Here is a 22,390-nt window from a genome sequence, read left to right on the forward strand (position 1 = left end):
GGCGGGGCGGGTGAGCTGTCCGCCGCGGGCGGGCCGGGCGGGCGGGCAGGCGCCGGTGTGGGAGAGACTGCCCAGTCAGGCGCACCCGTAACGGCGGCCGATGTCCGTGTCCGTGTCGGACTGCGGGCCGCCCCGCCCGCGGCCCCGCCGCTCCCGTGCCGTGGTAGCGCCCGTGGGCCGCCTTCTAACTAGCGCAGTAGCAATGGGCGATAAGGAAAGGCTTCGCAGCCTTTAAATTTATGCCTCTGGCTAGACTGAAGGGGATTAGTCTTGCGTACGCCTGACGGTCGTAAGAACCTGTATATGTGAGGACTGAATTTGTCTCTGTTATAATTACACAGATGATTCAGCATATTGAATTTCAAAATACATTCCAGCCTCTGTTCTCACAGTTGTCTGCAACTTGTTTCATAAATTTAAGAAGGCAATGCTTTGTAAAGTACACAGTGCCAAAATCTGCCTTAAAAACCTCAAGCAAAGCGATACCTGGTCTGGAAAACGTTACAGGTGAACAGCTAATGTGTGTGGTCATGTTTTAGCGGTGAGAGAAACGCTTCAGTCTCTTACAGAGGTGGACCATGGATATATAATTCCTGTGATTTCAGTGGGACCAGAAATTGTCAGTCAGCAGTATCTCAAGTCCCAGAGGAAATCTATAAAGCATGACTCTAGTTATGAATTTTAATGCTTTTCTAAAGTCATTATTCTTTCTGCGTTAAAATGTGAGGGCAGCCATTTCATTGAGATGTTACAAGCACAAGCCAGCTTCGGAGTCTAGCGACACCATTCTTGCCTCATTTTAAAAGGTGGGAGTTGTTTAATTCACTCTTAAAACTATAGCTTGCTGGGGGAGCAGGGGATTGTGATAGATTTCTGGTTTTTGAGTACTAGCAATCAAAAAAACTGAAAGCCTTAAGAAAAAAAATCTGGAAGTGGACTGCGCAGCTGCTGTAAGCTGGCTCTGCTGTAACAAATGTGCATAAAGTGCCCAGCTGAAGGGGGAAGACAAATTTGTCTGTGGAATGCTGTCTTCCATGAAGTCTTCGGATGGCCCAAGACAGACATTCAGGGAACTGTTCGTTGGTGGCATTATGGATCTTTGAAGCCTGATTGCTAGAGCTGGTTCTCTTGACCAGAGCTTGAAGACTAGTCTTCTAGCATTTTATTACTGTTCTCCGTGAAAGCAGGTAATGCAAATGCATCTAAAAGATATCAGAGAATGAATAAACTTTTCAAGGACTCTAAAGTTCTCTGTATTTTAATTTTATTGCCTAGTATAAATAACTGCATTTTTTAAGGATTGGTATTTAGAAGTAGCAATCTAAAGATACATTTTATTCAGCTTCACTTATTAAAAAAAAAAAAAAATACAGCCCCTATCAGTGGTGGGAGTACCATGCCCTAGCAACAGTGTGCAGAGAGACCATTCCTGAGCATGAAGGGGCTCTAGAAGTGACGGGAGGGAAGCGCTCACAGCTTACATGAAGCAGTCTGCAGCCCTCCAAGTTTGCATTCAGTCGTGTCGGCTATATGAAGCCGAGAACATGGTTCTGTCCTGTTCCTCCTCACCCCTACACATGCTTCAGTACTGAAGACCACCTCATCACTGTGCCCCCGTCCTGCTTGAGTGGTTACGGAAAGCTTGGCAAACAAACAGTGCACGGTCTTGTAATTAGGAGCGTCTTTTGTTTTGGGAAAAGTGAGACATCTAAGTCATTCCACATTCTGCAGAGAGTTTGTTTTAGAGAAGAGAGAATGAAAGTGGTCAGTGTAAAGAGAAAGGAGCATTTAACTTTGATTACTGAATATTAGTACCATGTCTCATACAGCTAGTTACTGTCATTAGTTCCTGTGAGGCAGGTAAAGAGGGATTTTTTTTATTTTTTACCCCAACAAAGGAGAACTTGAAAGAAAAAATATTAGCCTAGACAGTATAGTTGCCTTCTGAGTATGTAGATTTTTCTGCCATCACTTTCACAAATCAAGTGTTTATCATTCTTAGGAAACTTTTTAAAAGGTACTTCAGTTACTCATTTCTAGGAACTGAAGTCTCATGTCCAGAAAAAGCTCCTGTTGGTACAAGCTGTAGCTGCCCATCTGCCTAGCAACACAGATCATCACAAACAAACCGCTCTGGAGCACCGTGGCTCCCAATGAGTGAGTGCGGTGTCCAAATACGGACTCTGTATTGACAGTTCAACACTCTTAGTGCAGTTCTTTTTGCCAGCATTGGATGTCTCCTTCATGACCATCACCTCTGATGCAAGGTATGTTCTGGTGGACTAGTGAGGCTGTTGGCTAAAATAAACAGATCTGCAGATGTGGCCATCAGTGTTTCTAAATGTCTGGACTGAGCTGATACTAGTTATAACGATTAGAGATGCCCTAGCCATACACCAACAATTCAATTCAGCTTGCCAAAACCTGACACTGATTTTTAGTTACTTCCTTGTGATCGTCCGTTCCCCTTTTTAACCACTTTTATCCCAAGATATATATAAAAAAAAAGGTTTGTCAGAGTCAAATCCAACTCCTTGAGGGGAAGATCATAAGTTACCAAGTGATCATCTCTTGTATTACTTGTTTCTGTCATATTACTAGTTACAGGCCTAACTACAACCATTCATAGGAACTGATTTCTTTTGATTGATCCAAGTTACAGATTTTCTTTACTGAGCATCTACCTCATACTTAATTCTTTTGGAAGACTTCAGCAAAATCAGTTAAACAGTTCAAGCTTCAGAGCAAAGGCTTGCATTTTGGCAGTGAGTCCTCTCATTGTCAGGAGCGTGCTACTTCTGTCCACTTGAAAAATCCACTCCAAATTTGGACAAATGGTGAGAATGAAAATTTTAGGCTTTGTTTGGCCAACAGGAGGTCCTTCAAAAAATCGCGACTGTGTTTTGTTTGCCCCAGCCACACTCCTGGCTGGAAGTGCAGAAGCAATGAAAAGGGAAAAGGGGGTAAGGGCCTTCTCAGGGGAATATTGGTGCCCACAGACTGGAGGTGGGAAGGCAGCTCACCTGTCACCACACCTGGGCTGACAGCCACTACCTGCGGCACCTGGGGCAAAACACAGGGCTTTCTCCCTCTGAGGGCAGGCCCAAGCACGTGGCGACAACTTCCATTGCTCTGAGGCAATTTAAGGAGCAGTGGTCTGTGATGGTTAAGATATTCTCAACAGATGATGTGTGTGTGGAGTGCTACTGTGCTACGTAGCAGAATTTGGGAGGTATTTTCGTTGCGTTCTTCAGCTTTTAGGTATCTGGAAGTACTAGTTAGATTCCAGAGTTAAAGAATCACTGGTTAAGTAATTGCAACATCAGGTTACCCTGCAGTCCTCAGGTGCTCTCTCTGTATATGTGTTTTAATGACAAAATCATACTGAATATTTCTCTCTCTTAAAGTTGTTCTTTTATTCCCCCTTTTTTTCTAGGCTTGTTTGTTTGTTTGTTTGTTTTAACAATTTAGGAGATCTGAATTCATTTAGAAACATAGTAGCTACTTTGATATGACAGCTCTTTATTACTTAATGTATATAATTGTTACTGTTGTTGGTTCATGCAGTGCTGCATTCAGCTGCAAGAATAAGATTAAATAAATATATTGTTTATTCCTGAATTTATCACAAAGAACTAGACAAGACTATCACAAAGAATAGACATATTTTGCTTGAATTCATCTTGGATGTAATTCTACTTGTGGAGTTAACCAAACCCGAACTTGACTTGGAACTTCAGCTGTTGTTTTGCTGAGCCTGAACCAGAACTCAGCTAGAAGAACTCTGCTAACAGATGAACCTAAACTGAAGCCAAATGGAAAAATTATATTAACTTGACTAGAACGATACATACACTTGTTTTATGCATGTAACTGATCTCCTTTGGGACATTATTTTAACAAATATGTTTAAATTGTTGAGAATAATCAGACTTCTGTATTTGCCTCAACCCAGAGCGGAAATGTTTGCATTAACTGGTACAGAACGATAGCATTCATAACTTGGAATAAGCAAAATTTAGTCTATGCAAATTGGGTAAACATCCATAGGGAAGATGAAACATACTTTTTTTTTTTCTGCTTTTTTTAATAGTTTTGAAATCTTTGCTTAGAGAACAGCATTATACTTCAGGAATTCAATGGGAGAAATTGTACAGGTAATACAAAGTCACAACAATAGAAATGTACTTGAAAGTTCACTAATTGCCATCAGAAGAATAGGGAATACATACTACTGAAAGAGATCAGAGATTATTAAGTCTAATAAAACAGTAATTTCAAATATTGTTCATGTATTGGATAATTTTTAGAGTACTACATGGTTTATGTAAGCATATGTTTGATAAACTGAAAATTGTTTTTTAGAGCACGTGAGTGGAAAAGTTATTCTTTAGTGTGAAGTAACACAAAGGGGTTAGCTGAAGAAATAACTGTAACTGATACACTAAACAACAGGAAGCAGATTGAAATTAATTATCTTTGGTGGAGAAATTGTACCAAATCCCAGCACTGTAACATGTAAGTGGTAGTGTTTCTGAATGCCTCAGCAATGAGGAAAATAATACTGTACCACATATAGGGGTTATATACACATTAAATCTTATCAATGTTTTCTAACACATTTCCCATTGCACTGAAATTTCTTCTTTGTTAAAACTTATCCTTTAAAGTATATCAGACTTAAAAGAACTACGCATGTATATAAATGAGAAAAGGCTACAGAAGACAACAAAGTACACCTATTTCTTCAAATGTCAAGGTGGAAAAAGCTAGTCAAGATCAAGTTAAGCTGAGGAAAAGTCCATACGGAAGGTCTTAAAGAAAGCCAGATAGTATGTCATGTTAAAATTAAGAGAGGTACAATAAAAGTAAATGCTCAAAGACTTGGAAACAAGAGACAGATAGAGTAGAAGAATGCAGATGTACATTCTTTGTCCATGTTAATTAGAGACCATATTCAGCTACTAGAAAGTAAAAAGAACAAGGACTAGATTCTGTGCTATCGAAACCTATGGAGCTTTTTGTGTTAACTTCAGTGGCAGCATGATGAGGACCCCTCCAAAGAGGGTAAAAACACTGCAAACTGATGCATCACAGGTAATGTAGAGATACCTAATTTTATTTGTGCCAGTGACAAAGCAGTGCTGGAAGCTGAGGTGTTGAAAAAGCAGGAAACAGTGATAGGCAGGCAAGAAACTAAATACAGATAATCCCATAAACTAGACAATATTGGTCAAGGAATTTCAAAGGTATTGAAGAATGAACTAACTCATTTTCCAGCAAAAATGCACAATTTTTAATGGAATTACCTCACAGTAAATGTCATTAGATAGTTTAAAAAGCTGAACTTGAACTGACTGAAAATTACACTGAGCTTTACTTTCCTCTCAAAAGCATTAGCAAATATGGAAAATAATGTTATGAAACACATAGGGGGTGACAACCAACAGTGGATAAAACAAAACAAGTGATTTAGACATTCAAAAAAATTATTTAAAGAGTCTGGCAGGAAAAGAACACAGTGACAGGGGAGGCCTTATCCTGAATAAGAAGTACTTTAGAAAAAAACCTATAGAAATAAATGGTAATTTTTCCTAGTGCAAAAGGTTGATACTGGGTGTTGTGAGACTCTATGATGATGTACTAGTTGGTATCTTTAAAAATATTATGGAAAAATAAATTCTTAATGAAATAGTAAGATTTGCAAACTTCTGTGTGAGAACTGATTGATATAAAGGAACTGTATGGTAAGTTGCCAGATAGCCTATGGCATAATACAAGTATGTAGAATAAAACCAGTAGAAAGTAAGTTGCACACTCCTTCTGAAACTTGTGTATTCTGCCAGCAGCAATAAATTGAAGTATTAAAAAAAAAAAAGTGTTTTTTTTAAAAGAATGTTAAAATAACATTAACATAATCACACATAATTAATGTGTAAAATTGACTAATTCTTTGAGTGCTGATAGCACTTGAAAAATAATTTGATATTTATATAGATAGTGAAAACATTCGCAGTCATATTAAACAAAAAAGTGTTGCCTGAAATGTATCTGGGAGCTGGATATTCCGTAACTCTTCATGATGTTTTTTATGGCAAGTCTTATGTAGATAGCAAAATCTTGGGTCAATTAACTCACTAGTTTGGTCTCGCTTGATAATTTTTTTGTTCCTTTGGTCATTAAGCCCAGTACTTAGGTCAGAGCAGCCACTTAGAGGAGTAGAAATTGCCATGTTTTCCCAGGAAACAAGCATATGTGCTGCCAATAATGCAATATAAACCTCACATTTTACATCAGCTTTTATAATCAACAAGCTTTGCATAGCTAAGTTTTGTAGTGGCCTCAAAGGAGACTTGAATGTAACAGAACTTCTTAAATTTAATTTTTTGAAATACTGATTTGGGACTGGAAAAAAAATTATATCAGTAATTGATATCAATACCCTCAGCTGTTTAGACTTTAATGTGATATAAGTAGCTTTTAAAACTCCAAGTCTAAAATTACAATTTATGGATTATTTTTTATCCACTGATGTTTTTTTTCTGCTAGTTGTAAGGAGTATGTAAATGGGCATGCAATTTAAGGTATGTTAATGACTGGATATTTACAACCTTACTATTCTGATTGTTGGACTGTGGAGCTAGCTGAGATAGTATACAGATCTTTTTTAGTTTTCTTCTTGTCACATAAAAGTAAAATTATGTTACTTGGCCCCTAAAATAGCTTTTTCCTTTGGCATATCATAAATATGGTGGCAATGAGATACCATCAAATAATGTTGAGTGACACTATGCATTTTTAATGACATACTTTTCTGTATGTTTGGATGGCAGTATTTTAAAATGGGGTAAGGGACGGTATGGAAATTATTTTTAACTTTCATATAGACACATACACACATGTACACAGTAAAGTTATCTAATAATTTTCAAAGGCAATAAAGCACATACATGTATGAGATTCTTCTTAAAAACCATGCTAGTTTTCAGTTTTAAATCTTTTTTCAACATTGGAGAGACAGATCCTCAGCTGCTGGTTGAGCAGGACTTGGCATTGACTAAGAATGTCAGAGGAGAAAGAACCCTTTCATTGTGGAGAAGAAAATTTCTGTTGACAGGAAGATGCAAAGTAACTCTTCTGTAAGGTAAATTCTGGCCTTTAGGCCTATTCTCTGGTATGCAAGAGAAATCTAGTTTTCATCCTCTTGCTAATAATGGGCTACTCCAGCTTCTCAGAACATTATAAAGACAGGGATAGAAGAAGAGGAAGCCAGCATGCCTAAACAAGGTAAGGGAGGTTATCAGAACCAAGAAGGTATCCTTTGGAAACTGTTTTGGAAATGCAGAAAACAGATGGGTTCATAAATTCTGTTACGTTAATATGATAAGGCAGATCACAACTGAGCTTGAGGAATGACTTGCAAAGGCATGGGAAAAAAAACCCAAACAAAACCCAAGTCCTTTTCTGTAAGTATCAGGAACAGGAGGCTTGCCACAGAGTAGGTAGGGTCTGTAGACCATCAAGGTATAAAAGGAACACTCAGAAAGTACGGCCATAGGAGAAAAGACTACGTTCAAGTTCTTGCATCTATGTTCACAGTGCAACAGCTTAGAGAAATCCATGCCAGAACTTTGCATTATGGGGAATTTAGCAGATCTATCTCAAATGTAAGTGCAGAGCAGAAAAGGTTAGAGAACAAACAGATGAAATAAGCAAGACATTGTGGGGACCAGGTGGTCTCCATCCAGGAGTTCTAAGAGGACTTGGGTGTCAAAAAGCTGAAGTACTAACTGCAGTGTGTAACCTTTCCCCTGCTAACTGGGTGGGGATGGCAAACATGAAGACCCAGGCAACCATACGCAAGTGAGCCTCTTGTGTTGTCTATGTTGAGCAAATAAGAAATATCTGTCCTACAAAGCAGACTCACCGGACACACATACAAATAGGACATATCAAGGAAGACAACACACCTTCTGTTGCATTACATCAAGTATTGCAGATCTGTAATTTTTTGGTGATGTTACCATATATGTGGACAAGGGAGATCTCAGGTTTAAGGGTTTCCAGAATTTCCAGGGGCAAAGAGGTTCCTAGACAAAGCTTCATTTAAAAAAAAAAAAAAAAGTGCCTTTATGCAACAAGAAGCAAGAGGAATAGATCAAAAAATGGCTAAATGACAGGAAAAAGAAATAAAACAGAAATAAAAGGTCAGCTTTCATAGAAGAGGGAGATCACAAGAGGAGTCTGCAGGGACCTGTGCTGTGATTTGTGCCGCTTAAAGTATTCATAAATGATCTGGAAAAAGAGGGTGAGCAGTGAGATATCACAGATTGCTAATGATATTAAGCTATTCAGGTAAAGGAAAGTTAGAGGACAAATTGTGATGCAGTTAAAGGGCTGACTGAAGAACTGAAGAAAGACCTTACAGGACTGAGTGACTGTATAATAAAACGGCAGATAAAATTTGATGTAATGGTGTACAGTAGTGTACATGGGAAAAAAATTATATATACAAGGATGGGCTGTAAGCTGGTTTTCCATTCACAAATGAGATCTTTGGGTTCTGATGAGTATTTCTATGAAAATATCAGCACAATGTTTCCTTTTACTCAGAAAAACAAATTAAATATTTGGAATTATTAAGAGTGGAACAGAGAACAAACCAGAACATTGTAACACATCCGCCCCAGTATCAATCCATAGTTCCCTGCATATTGAGTAATATGTACAGTTCTTCACATCTCAAAAAGCGCATAATAACTGGAAAGGATTCAGAAAAAGTTTGACAAGGATAACCAAAGAAACAGAATGGTTCTCTATGAGGGATGCCTATGGGCTCCTAACTCTGAAGAGCAGATGACTGAGGGGAGATAGGACAGAGCTCTACAAAATCACCAGTGGCAGAGAAATGTGAATACTAAGAATATTAATGAAGCTGGTAGGAAGCATGTTCAAAACAAAAAGATGCGTTCCCTACATGATTTTAAGCTGTGGAAATCTTTGCTACAAGATACTGTAAGATGCTGCAAGATGCTAAATGTTTGGGAGATAAACCCAACCAAACAAATTAACAATAGAAAAATCCGTTAAATATAAGGGCTGTTAAATAAGAAAACATCACCCACCATCCACACTGCAGAAGCCTCCAAACCACAAATTGCTGGACATTGGGAGTGCTTGGGCACAACAGGCTTACCTTGTTCGTAAGCTCTTCCTTGTGCATCCTCTGTTGGCTGCTTCTGGAAACCAGATACCAAACTAGATGAGTTTTAAGTTCCCAATATGGCAGTTCTTCATGCAAATACTATAGAAAAGGTAAGATTAAGAGGCCATGAGGTTTACCACTATGACATGATTCAGAGTCATGAAAGGTTAGGAGAAAGACCAATGACTTCAGGAAGAAAAAATCTTAATCCATATAGCTGGAAAATAGTGTCAAAACCAGTTAGGCAGTGAAGTAGGTCACCTGTGTATAAATGCCCAACACCAGCCCTCTGCAGGGAAGGCATGCTGGTGTCTGAGGGTTCTGCTGGTGATGACTGGGACAGCTGCTACCTACAAAGGCATATCACTGAGCAGAGGGAGAGAATTAGCTTAGAAAGCAAGAAAAGATAGAAAGAGCACATGGTGGAAGAAAGGCTACCTCCTTGTAGGAGAAGAGGCCACCTCAAAATACTTCTCCAAAAAGAAAAGGAAAATCTCCATGAATTGTCCAAAACATTTTTTTTTTCAGGTGGCCACTGCCATTGTGAGAAACAGAAAAGACAAGAGTGCAAATGTGGGAGGTAGTAATGAAAGAGGGAGCATGACTGTCAGATGAGAAGAAGAAAACGTAATTTCCTCCCTTTGTGTTTCTATACTTAGAACTTCTCTCCTTTTAGATGTACGGTAGAACATGGCATAATACTTCAGTGCAGCCTGAATTAAAAACCTTTTTATTCATTTGCATAAAGGTAATCTGAAAACAGACTGTATCAAGGATGCTCGTTTTATCATCTCAGCTGTTTGCACATTCACCACATTATAATGCTTACTGCATTGAACTGTATTAGCTAAGGTTGTCGTTGCGTGTCCTTTCTAATCTCCCTTTTTCATCATTTAAAAAATCCTTTTGCACTGGAGCTTTGTGTGCTTTGTTTCAACTCAAGAGTTATTGGGAAGCTTAAACAAAATCAGTTATTTTTTACTTATATAGCATGAATGAAAATACATTTTCCGTTAGTCACCAGTTGAAATGTCACATAATCATAATGCAAAAGATGAAATTTGGCTTGTGGGGCCATTAAGGAAAGGAAAACAATCTAAGTCTGAAGAAAATCAAATCATTATTTTGATGCTGCAAATATTTAAAACTGAAATACCTCTATTGATGCAGTAAGAAACACTACTCATTCTAGGTGATATATAGCTAAAATTGTTTATAGTGCTATATGAATATCAAGCTGCTGTAGCACTGATTACTCTTATCACAAAGTTACCTTACAACCTTAGTAATGGCCTTAAAGGATTATTTGGTTCTAACTATTCATAACCTAGTCTTCTGCCATTGACATTTCTGTTGCAAAGGCTGTGCCATTTTGGGGGTGGTAGGTGCAGGCCCCCATGTCTCTCCTACACAAGTAGGGGACTGGAAAGGTGACAGTATTTAGAAGTTGAGGCAGCTAGGAAGGTCTGATGGCTCCATCAGTAGTACAGAAATTCTAGAACTTAAGTGTGATCTGTGTACTACAGGTATGTAAAATCTGTGTCAAACAACAAACCTTGACACTTGACTAGCATTATGATTAAATTATGAATAGCTTAATTTTATTTAAATAAATATGTTTATTCTTCCTATAACCATAAAATGAAACATGTAGGAGATTATGTACTTTGGGAGTCATATCAAAACTATAAGGTGATTCTGTCAGCTCTGAAAAAGCAGTGACTTAACACCTTTTCTCTCAGAACTAACTGCAGCAAAGTCACTGACAGAATTTTGTGATACAACTGGAATTGTTTTTGTACTTTATGATACTCTGTTGGGAAAAAGAACAACAAATGCTTGGAAAACTTCCCTAATTCAGAAGTTAACTTTTAAGCAATTTTTTTTTCTTCTATGAAACACATACAGTGACACTTGTCTGTTGCCTGTAACAAATTGTATATTGTTGTCTCTTTGGCTAAGAAGTAGATGATGCTTAGGGCCATCTGGGGTTTGGGTAAAAATTAATGACACAGCGTTGGGATATTTACCATAATTTATTATACACTGATTTCACTGCCCTGAAAAGCAACATGAAAAAGACAATGAAAAGTTCTTTCTTGTGAAAATCTAAGCTAGAAATATTTTTGCCGCTGTTTTCAGCTTTTTGAAATTGCATTTGGTTTGCAGTTGCTTATAAATTTCCCAAACTGAAATATTTACCTTTCCAAAATAAGCCCAAATTCTCATTATTCCTTCCCCTTTAAAAAAAAAAAAAAGGGGGTGGGGTGTGGTGGTGGTGGGGGAAATCAGCCTGAAGCAACACCCAGGACAGAAAACTTCTTCCAAGTAGTTAAAGCTTGGCAAATCTATAAACAATGGAAAACAAACAAACAGACAAACAAGGATTAGTTGGATGTTTGCCTCAGCCTGAATGTTCTGGACACACACACACAAAAACCCAAACCACCCCAAAAAACAAGGCCAGAAAGGTTTCAGCTGTTTCTCAGAAGGAAGTTAGAAGGAAATACGTTCTTTTACACAGACTTTTAACTGAAAACTCAGTCCTCTCGAACCAGGTTTTAATAATCAATATAGGTGCTGCCATGGTGTCGAGAGTTTTTCTGTTCCTTTCACGTTTACCCCAAATCTTCTATTACGAGTGCTCAAGGCTCTGACCACCATGCACGCACATACAGCATGTCCACAACACCCTATGTATTCCACATGTGTGGAATATAGCTCTGCATCACACATAAAAGAGAGTCTGGTCTCAGTAACTACATACCAAGTATGTAAATTGATTATACTCAGTGCCAGGCTTATTGAACACTGGCTTTGGGATCTATCTGAAACTGGGACTTGGTTCTTGCCCCAGGGCTTAAGAAAACAATCCTTCTTATTATCGTCCCCAAGCAAAATTATGAATGTTGCCCATGCACAGTAGGAACTTTGCTAAATTCCCCAAAGTTCCTGCTTCTCCAATTAATACAGCAGCGGGCTAATTGAAATTGCTTGCTCCAGCATGCGGTGGTATCTGAGTTCTGGGCAACTGCATCTCCAGTGGGAAGAATGTCTCTTCTGTCTTTTCAGCATTGCTGCTGCTGAGGTCCAGAGGAGACAGGTATCTCGCCAAATGTGAGAGGACAAGGAGCAGGGTTACTGCGGGCGAGGGGATAGGTACAAATGGGGGAAAAAAGATCTCTGGGGTATAGCAGATGATAGAATCAGATGGTACAGACAGGAGTTTCAGCCTCAGCAAAAGAAGGGTCTGTAAGACGAGCCTTGGGTCTCAGGCTTCTCTCAAATAGTGCTCTTGCTGTGCTTTCTTGGGTTAGTACTATCAGCCCTTGCTTTTGATCTTCGATACATCCTATGATGTTTTGTAGTATTAGGACTCTGCCTAATCTAATAAAAAGTGAGTAACTTCCCATAGCACAACTCAAAGATGACATCTTATTTCATCTAGTTGAGCATTTGATGAGGGTAGCTGGCTTTTCAACATATTGGGGAGGTACATGCTCTTTTCAGTGGCCACTGGCATTACCTAGCAATTAAGAGTAGTATTTAGAGTAGTTAAGTACCAGGAAGGGAGAGTTAGTAATTGTAAAACAGAGAGCTAAGTAACACAGTGTTCTGTACTCTGTTTAATGTAGGAAAGAAAACTGTACACTCTGTTGACTCCAGATATAATGTACTTGTGTAAATTTGAGCACTGTCCTTTTATTAGTCTCCCATGTATATAACTGGCACTGTGTAATTAGTATTTCATTAAATGAATATAGTCTAGTTCTTCAGAAAATGTAGTAATTCAGACTTCTAGGTGTCAAATATGATACTTACATTCAATAAGTAACTCCAATAACTGGGGAGCAAAACCTAGAATAAACTTAAAAAGTCAGAGCAGTTATGTTACATTAATTATTTTATATACTTATACTACTACAGACGCATCTTGGCTACAGCAAAGATAGGGTTGTGTTAAAAAAACAGCTTAAAAATTGACATGTTTGGGATTTTCTCTGAAGTTAGTGGGATTTTGATATAAGTGTTCACAATTTAGTTTTTAGGCACTTTGAATTTTCTATATGCTTTTCATTTAGCTTTCTTACAGTTTTTAACTGGAAGTCTTCAAAATTATGTTCTGCCTGAATCTGGCTACAGTAGTGCAATTTCACATAACTGAGGCATTATCTTTAAAAAACTCCTCTGTCAATACATACAAAATTCAGTTGAGGCTTATTGTGAAAAGACCTGCTATGACGTATAGGTTGGAAGGGTGAAAAAAAAAATGGTTTGAAGTAATTTTTCAGCTTTTGTTTTTCATAACTGAGTTTTATATACCAAGAGATAAACTTTATGTGCTCTGAGCATAACTGTTATGTGCTCTGCTTATAAACTCGATGATGTGTGCACTCATAAGCATGATAGTCTGTGCATTCATAAACTTGATGGGCTCTACACATAAAAATATTAGCTATCTGGAGTTATGTTAATTTTATTCTCCAGAAGGGAAAGAATTTATGGGCAATGCACTTAACAGAGAACAGAGAAGTGGTTTTGTGCAACCACTGGCATAGTGAGTTTCATGCACAGCTGCTGCTGAATGAGATCCTTCACATCTCTACTGACTTGCCACCTTTACCCCATCCATTCTACAATTTAAAGAATGACAGATTTCTTGTGAAACAGTTTAAAATACTATTTATGAAATACCACCAATGCAAATGCACAAAACCCAGCAACAAATGAAAGAGCAGAAGTCCTTTTTCTCCTCCACTCACAATCAGGTTTCACAGCACTTACGCAAAACAACACACTTCATCTTCAATTATGCTACCAATGCTTGCCAATATTCCATCATCCCCAATATAAAACACTTTTTTCCATACATCATATAACTGTATCCACCTTCCACAATTAGTACTGGTGCAGATAAAGGTGAGCTGAAGGAGGTCTATACTATTTACATACACATAACAAGTAATGTGATGGCCAGTAGTAGTGGATAAAAGCAAACGTAGTTCAACATGCTTAGCATCTTGAAAACCAAACCACCACCCTTTAAGAGCCAAAATGCAGATTTAGACATTTATATTTAAACTGTACTTATATCTCACAGATATAAGAGTTTGTTCAGAAATGCACTCCAAACATACTGACACTGATAACACTTGACCACAAGTTTAGGCAATCTGTAGTTATGACTTTTGGCAGTGTGTAAACATGTCCTAAACAAATCAGTGTGACTGCAGGAGTTTCAGACAGCTGTAGCACACTAGTGTACTTGCCGTACATCTTGTCTTGTCATGGATTTACTCAATGTACAAAGTCTGGAACTGACCTTAATAAAACAACATGTGACAGTACACACTCCTGCAGAGGGAAAACCACTAATGAAGAACAGTCCAACAACATATTCTGTAATGCTTATGGGCCAATTCTTGCCCAGCAAGTGTTGCCGAAGTGCAAGCATCTGGCCCCGCTCAGGATTTCCTGAACTGATTTGAAGACGGTTCAAGCCATTTTTGCTGAAGTCTTTTCACAAACATATCTGTGCTGAATAAATGAACCATCAGACTTCCTGACTGCAGCCAAGGAAGAAAAAGGATGCATTACCCCAGATTCTTTTTTTGAGGGGCTGGACCCCTTGCAAGGTTTTCCAACTTCCTGAGACCTGAAAGCCATCACTTCTCCAACCTTTTTTTTTTAAACTCATCCTGGCACTTCAGCAGGCAGGTAGTTTACTATTACAGTCTCAGCACAAGGGACTTTGGGGTGGAAATCACTGACACCAGGAGATAGATAGCTCTGTAGCCTCTTTAAAAAGAATGGGGATGGAGAACTGTAAGGTCCAACACAGTCAAGCCAGCCTAACTCATTGCAAACCATCCAGTGACCTTGTGGACTCATCCCTGCCTATTACACCTCTAAAGGGAACTGGGACCTGACTTAACCCCAGGAAGAGGGGGCTGGCCGATATGCTAGCACCAAATTGTTTGTATGACATTATTCTTCCCGTGCTGGTTTCAGATTTGTGTCCACACGTGTGCTTCCCCCACAGGTGCCTGTCACAGACAGCCTGGGGAACCTACAACAGGAACATTAAGGGATATCCTCGCAATAGCAGAAAAACTCTGCCCGGCAGCCAACACAATATTTTAGTAGCTCTGTTCTGGTAGGACTAGCCCTGTGGGACTTGACACTGCAGGCCTGGCTGACCATACCGCTGGCATGCAGTAGTGATCGTGATGAGGTGGGCAGGGGCATTCTCAGCGTAAGGTCAGCACCAACCTTGCCTGCCTTGCCAGTTCCCTGGAATAGCTCGCGGAGGTGAAACTGCAGGCCCCTAAAAAGCGTGCCCTACAAAAACAGGAGTGCTGGCCCACATAGCAATTAGCCTACATTAGTTATGCCACAGAATATGCTTGAGGGCCACAACAGTGTGGATAGCCAGGGAACAGAGTCTGAAATATACATTATAGGAAGGTAATACACACAGAGCTGATTTGTTTTACATGCATATTGGAAGGAGACAAACTCTTTTTTTCTGGTTTCATAAGGCTGCATGGACTGCCTCTTCATCAGACCCTCAGTCCATCTCTCGTAATAGTTTTTTAACTCCTAGTAATGATCGGTCACCTCATGATTTGACAGACCTGTCTCGGGCAGAGATCTTAAATAAAAGAGGTTCAAAGAAGTTCTGTGAAAATTGGTGGCTGGGTCAAGGATTGATCCTGGTTAATTAGTTAACCATTTCCCACTTTGGGAAAAGCTGAACTGTAAGCTGAACCGTTAATGCTTCGGTTTGGTCGGCTAACTGGCAAAGCTGCACATGTGTAACCCAAAATAAGTCACAGTTCACAGTCCCCTTTGCTCAACAGATAGTGCAGGGTCACATGCTGGAGCGTTGGGGTAGTTCAGTGTTTGAGATACAAAGGGAAACTGAAAACCTGAAATAATATATTGGACTGGGAGGGGATAGAGGATCTGGGAGGAAAAAGGGATAGACAACCAAACATTTTTGCTTCTACTGCTTAAGGAACAATTTCTTAATATGGTGAAAAGCCATAAGTGGCAAGTTTAGAGAAATGTAATTTAAAACTCATCACAATTGCTTTTTCTTAGCTAGCAGGAGGTTTTATGGTCATGTAGGCACCTCGCAGAACATACTTTCTTGAACAGATTTGTGAAGTCAGGATACTGCAAATATCATGTGTTGGAACTTCACAGACAATATCCCTCCAGACGGAGCACAAGCAGCTTTCTCCTGACATCAAGAACAAAGTTTTCATTTTAGCCAGCAAAGACATACGTTCTGCTGCACAACTACAGAATAAGGAAATTGTATTTAGTATCACTGGATAAGCTTCAAAAGAAGCTGCCAATGAAGGACCTAATTTTAACAGGATTGAGGACAGTTTTTGACTCTTCCAGGAATTCCTACAGAGAAGCAAAAGCTTTACACTGAACAGGTGTAGGTAGACTCAGCTATGTTACAATTAGCAGAACCAAACACAAATTTTTAGAGAGACATGAATTGTGTTGTACTAGTCCTTTTGGATGTGAGTGAAACTTTATGATTAAATTAACATAACCTCTTTTTCATCTTTTCAAACACAGGGAAACCAGATCCCTCTAGAAGTTGGAAATTGAGGATGTAGAGAAGTTCCCAGATGGGAAATAGTTGACATTGTAGCACTTGATTTGCAAAAGTTTTAAAGAATCATAATTCTTCAGTATGCCTGATTTTAACAGAAAACTGTTCTGCACTCCTATAAATGTATTTATCATGGAAAGTGGTTTCAGGAGGACTTCTATGATACAACTTTAAAGTATAAGTTTCCCCTAAAATAAGTAACACAGCCTCTTTCCCAGAGGCTTCTTCCCCCCACCAAATCCATTGTTTTGGGGAAGGACTTTTAAACTGGAGTGACAGACTTGTCATTCTTAGGAGTGTGATCTTCAACCTGCTTCTTTATAGAGTGAGAACACCAAGGAATACATGATTGCCATTCAAGAGATATCAGAGAAAACTTAGGGAGCCACACATTTTTTTTTCATAGCAAGCCTCATCCGGCAGCAACAGCAGCAATTCCAGGACCTTCTGGTCCAGAGGCGTGCCAACCTACACAATATGCAGTACTGGCTGTCAATCCAAACCTTGTACTATCAAAGCCGGGCTCTGATGATGACTCAAAAGCCTATCTATCTACATTCGAATAGGTTACCATGGCAACCTCTCTGGCCTAAAAAGAGATGGACCACATTAGTTACTTAGCAGCACCTTTTTGACAGGCGAAACACAAGCTGCTCACTCCAGATGATGGTTTGATTTAGAATTAAGTCTGTCTGAGAGCTGCCATGGCGTTCTCTGAAGTGTTAATGATGTAACCCAGAGAGAAGAACTTCTTTTGGGACTTAACTTCAGATTGTGGCCTAGTACCAAAGGGATTGAGCTATATGGTGGCTTTGCCTGAGAAACACAAGTTAACAGAACAGTTGACATCATAATCTTTTTTCTATATTATGAAGAAATCCTTTCTGAAGATGTTCTCACTGGGTCTGCTGGCCTAAGAAGGCCACTCTTGCAGAGGACATACAGGATACCAAGGATTATTTGAATTGCTACTGGCACAACACATCATCTGGATTGAAACGTCTATTCAAAGTACAAATATTAAGCCCTGGAAAAGTCAGAGTGCCCGTGACTGGTGTGAAGGAAGCCTGGAGTTCAGACAGAAATGCACATACTCCAAAAGAAAAACTGCATGGCTACAAGGGCTTTTTAGGGTTTGGATCACAGAACGAAGACTTCCAGAACACAGAGTGAAGAGGCAAATGGACCCCTCTACTCAGTGTAGGAAGGCTGAAAAGGGAAAAACTGGGACCTATTACCCATAATCACACTCCACTAACAGGCAACTGTGTGGCTGAAACAACAAAATGAGTATCTATAGTTTGAAGCAGGAAGAGATGGATACTGAGCAGCTTCCATAGACTTGGGAAGCCCTTAGCCCTTGAATTAGGAAAACATCTTTATCCCCAAAATGATAGAGATGGTCTTACTGATATAATGTGTACTCAGAAGGCCACAAAAATTACTATTGACATAACTATACTGCTTTAATTCTATGACTAGCAGAACTCTGGGTTGAATAAGTAAAAAGCTATTTTAAAATACTAGTTATGTGAGTAGACATTCCTAACTCAGGAGTTATGAAGTCCTGGTAATCTTTCACAGGAAGTGAGGAAGGTTCTGAAATTACCTATTGCTTCCAACATCTGGGAACCCAGGTAATTAAATCTGGGATTATATGCAGACTTGTAGACTATGCCCATAATCAGAGGCAAACAAATAAACCAACAAATAAATGAGCACAACTGCCCACTGTGGATGTAAGAAATGCCATGTTTAGCACAGCGGTAGTCCATCCTTCCACTACTAGAAATTTTAAGAACAATTATAAAACAAGCAGACCTAACAACTAATTCCTTTCTAATCTTTACTGGGTAGAAGCCTCAAAGGATGAAAGTAACGTTACGTAATTTTCAGCTTTCCCCTCTGATTTATTGATCTCCTTAATCTATTTCTTTTATCAAAGAGACATAGGAACACACAAATATTTATTTCTGACTTTATATTCATCTGTCATGCTGTATCCTATTGTTCTTCACTTAGATGACAAAGTGTGTGTTTTTTTCCCCCCAATACAAATAATAATAATAGCCATCAGTCTGGGAAACACGTTGTTTCTACAGCATACTTTCTATGGTAGTCCTGCACCTTACAAACACTTGAATTAAGTTCCAATTACAACCATTTCTGCACTGGTCCTAAGTCTACTTCATTAACAGCATAGATGTAAATGCACACCAAAAAATATAGGAAAACAGGAAGGATTATATTTCTCAGCATAATCATATCAAAAGACAGGAGAGGCAGAAGAGTCAAACAAGGTTGACTGTAAGGTAAATTTCTGCCCCATTAAGATACTGTAATTTAATGTTTTGAATGTTGTGCATCATGTCATCTTGTACCTACTGAACTAAGAAAACTTTTATACTGCTTTGTTGTTTCTTTTACATCTGTTCCATTTCTCTAGACTGTTGTATATTATTTTCTCTCTCAGCTCTTATTTCTCCATACTGTGTTCTTCCCTCCTCATTTTTTATGTACTTTTTCCCCCTTTTTTTCCTGAAGTTTTCTGCTTATTGTTGTTCTTTTTAGCCCCAAATATTCAGCTTTCTGAGGGGTTAGTCTCTTAGGAAGAGAAAACCAAGTATTTCTTAGGAGCCTGTGCACTAATTCATAAAGAATGTATGCAAACTCCTATTTTCAAGTGTGATACTGAAATACTGTCAACCTACTCTAGGTGGTTTTTGATGAAGAGTTAAAAAAAAAAGGACACTCAGTCTTTCCTGTCTTGACAGTCCCTTCCTTCCTAAAGAAAAAAAAAAGATATGACAACTCCTTATTAGATTGAACAAAGTAGAAGAAATTAGCAAGTATTTGGATCCCCTTCTTCCAGATCACAAACTATTTCTCATTGGTCCATCTTCAGTCTCTATTATCTCAGCTACTTCTCTCCAAAGCTGATCTCTTAGAAGGTATTGTCTCTTGCTGTCATATTTATTTTTGGCCTGTTGTATGGAGTTCACTAGCAAAACCAGTTAAAGTGTACCTTCATCTTCTACCCCTTACTCCCACCCCACATCTCTGCAATACTGACTTCTTGGTTACTCCAGTACAACCATTTATGGGATGCATTACACAATGGATCAGGAAGGTGACCTGTTTTTAAAATCAAGACAAAACATCTCTGGATGGAGCAAGATTCTGGCTGAGTCCCAACTTGGAAGACCCTCACTTCCCAAAAGCCAGATCCAACCTTTACCCTAGCCCTATCTGCAGCACAGAAGAGGACTCCGAGCTCCCAGTGCTAAGACAAGGCTCTGTCCTGCTCCCACCTGGTGTGCTAGGTTTCCCGGTGAGGCGGGATTCTGGCAGAGTCCCAGCCTGGAAGACACTCAGACCCCTAACCCTAGCCCTAAACCTACTGGCAGCAGAGGACTCAAGTCCTCCTCCCAACGCATACAGACAAGCAAGTCCATCCTGACATCCCCTCTAATCCCAGATTCTGTGGAGGATTCTGGTAGAACTGCAGTTCGCAACGGCCTTGTTCCTTAATTTTAATGACTACCAGCTTCAACACTTTAGCTGTTGAGGACCTAAACAGAAAATGTTGCGGACCATCTGTAGTGTGTATACATGCTTTTAATGAAATGGACATTTAAGAGAACACTGTTGTATAAGAGAAGAACTATACAGGTTATTCATTATCAAGGTAATATTAACAAGACAAAACTGTTTAGTTGTCTGCGCTGGAAAATAAAATTTGAAAAAAGGCCATCACCTTTTAAAGGACATTTTATCTCGGCCCAAGTTGCCACATACCATAAGCTTGGGTATAGCCAGCAAAATAAAAGTAGAGGACTACTGAGCAAGTGCACAAACTCATGAAAACTCTGTAATATTTTTAAGTGTTAGCAAACCCCCCCCCCCTCAGCCCCCTCACCCCAAACCCCAACAAGTGACATGCTGTAACAGACTCTAATACAGTAAACGGTGTGACAACTTTCTATGAGCTTTGTAGTTACCTACATTGAACAGCAGAGAAGTTATTCCACCACTGCACGTCACCATTCACACAGAATGGCAAAGAGATTTTAGCAAGGTTTACAAAATCCTTATGGGGACGGACCCCACTGTCCCCAAGAAAAGAGCTGCCCTTCCTTACTGATGAATTGGGCAGAGCGTATGCAAGACAGCCAATGCTTTTCTGTATGTTCTGGATTTCCTGTACAATACACTCCGCGTGCAGGTACCCTAGGCCAAAATACGATGATACTAACTTGGGAGTCCCTGGGTAGAAGCAGGCAATCCTGTGGGCCTTCATTACACTGCAGAACATGTGTGTTGGCTTTCCTCATCCTGGGATAAGAACTTTATTCTGGTCATACTTGAAGGCAAACGGAGAAGTGTCAAAAGCAGCTCAAAATGACCTCTCAATCTTTCTGGGGCTGAGGGGAATGAGAAATGACTGCTTAAATCATGGTGCTCCCAGACACCTACCACCACTTCAAGGTGCAATTTCATGGACGATTTAATCTAACCTAACACCGCGCTGCTACTCAATGGGGTGGTCCCACAATTCCCCCTGCCACTTGTTCCTGCTGTCTCCTGTGCATCAGTATTTCTCCTAGCCATACAGAGAACTTTTTCATTTGGATGGGTGTTTCAGTTAGTTTGATCGTGCTAGCATTCCTGCTGAAGTAGAAAAACGAGGCAGAGGGACTGCATGGCTGAAGGTGGAGGGACTCAGGACTGCTATTTTCAGCTGCAACAAAATTTTAGCTTGCTTAAACTGCGTGTGATACTCCATTTGTAAAGCAATGCTTAGGTGATTTGGGGGACCTACGGCTTTGGCTGTTGCTGGACCTGTCTCCCTCTCCTTGGCTGCTTATATCCACCTTTTAAGCTGAGATAAAAAATACTAAACCAGGAAGAAAAAGCAAATGGAACAAGTGTTAGTAATATGTCCTAATTTCTTCAAGGAGGCTGGCTGTGAACTAAAATGACTAAAGTATCACGTTAGAATTAAAGTATTAGATAAAGGCCATACTCTACTTTTTGATCTTTGTGGGTATTCCAGAAAAAAAGATATTAAAAAATCCCTGTCGCAGATTTAGGCTAGCTGCACCAATGCCGCAACTCCGCTCTGCAATTACGGGTGGAAAGGAGCCTTCCCTCAGCAACCCGAGGCTCCCTTCACAGAGCACACCCACACCGCGCCTGCCAGACGAGGCAACTTCTTAGTGGGGTTTTCATCGTTTTGGGGGAATTTATTTATTTGTTTATTTATTGGGGGGCGTGGGGAGATGAGGAGGAGGACCACCGCCGCCGGCCTCCCCCCGGACACACCACACCGCTCCTCCCGCGTGGGAGGGCGGCCTCCAACAGCCCCGCAGCCCTCCCGGGGCCTCCCCACACCGCGGGCGGCGCGGGAAGCCCGGCCTGCTCGGCCTCGCCTTGCCTCGGGCGGCCGCAGGGCCCCGCTCCCCCAGCCCGCCTCCAGCACCGCCCGGCCCGGCCCGGCCGCCGCGGTGCCGGCGCCCCCTGCGGGCCGGGGAAGGCGCCGCGGC

General features: G+C 40.0%; 1 long non-coding RNA gene across 1 annotated transcript; it reads right to left on the reverse strand.

Moving 5' to 3' along the window:
• Positions 1 to 3,717: 3,717 nt before the first annotated feature.
• On the reverse strand, positions 3,718 to 22,312 carry LOC115343978. The gene is made up of 3 exons (XR_003924351.2): positions 21,101 to 22,312; positions 9,126 to 9,304; positions 3,718 to 3,805 (listed from the first exon to the last, which is right to left on the reverse strand). It is a non-coding gene; the product is annotated as an uncharacterized LOC115343978 (long non-coding RNA).
• Positions 22,313 to 22,390: the final 78 nt, after the last annotated feature.

The sequence above is a fragment of the Aquila chrysaetos genome, chromosome 7 (assembly GCF_900496995.4).
Source record: "Aquila chrysaetos chrysaetos chromosome 7, bAquChr1.4, whole genome shotgun sequence".
NCBI lineage: Eukaryota > Metazoa > Chordata > Aves > Accipitriformes > Accipitridae > Aquila > Aquila chrysaetos.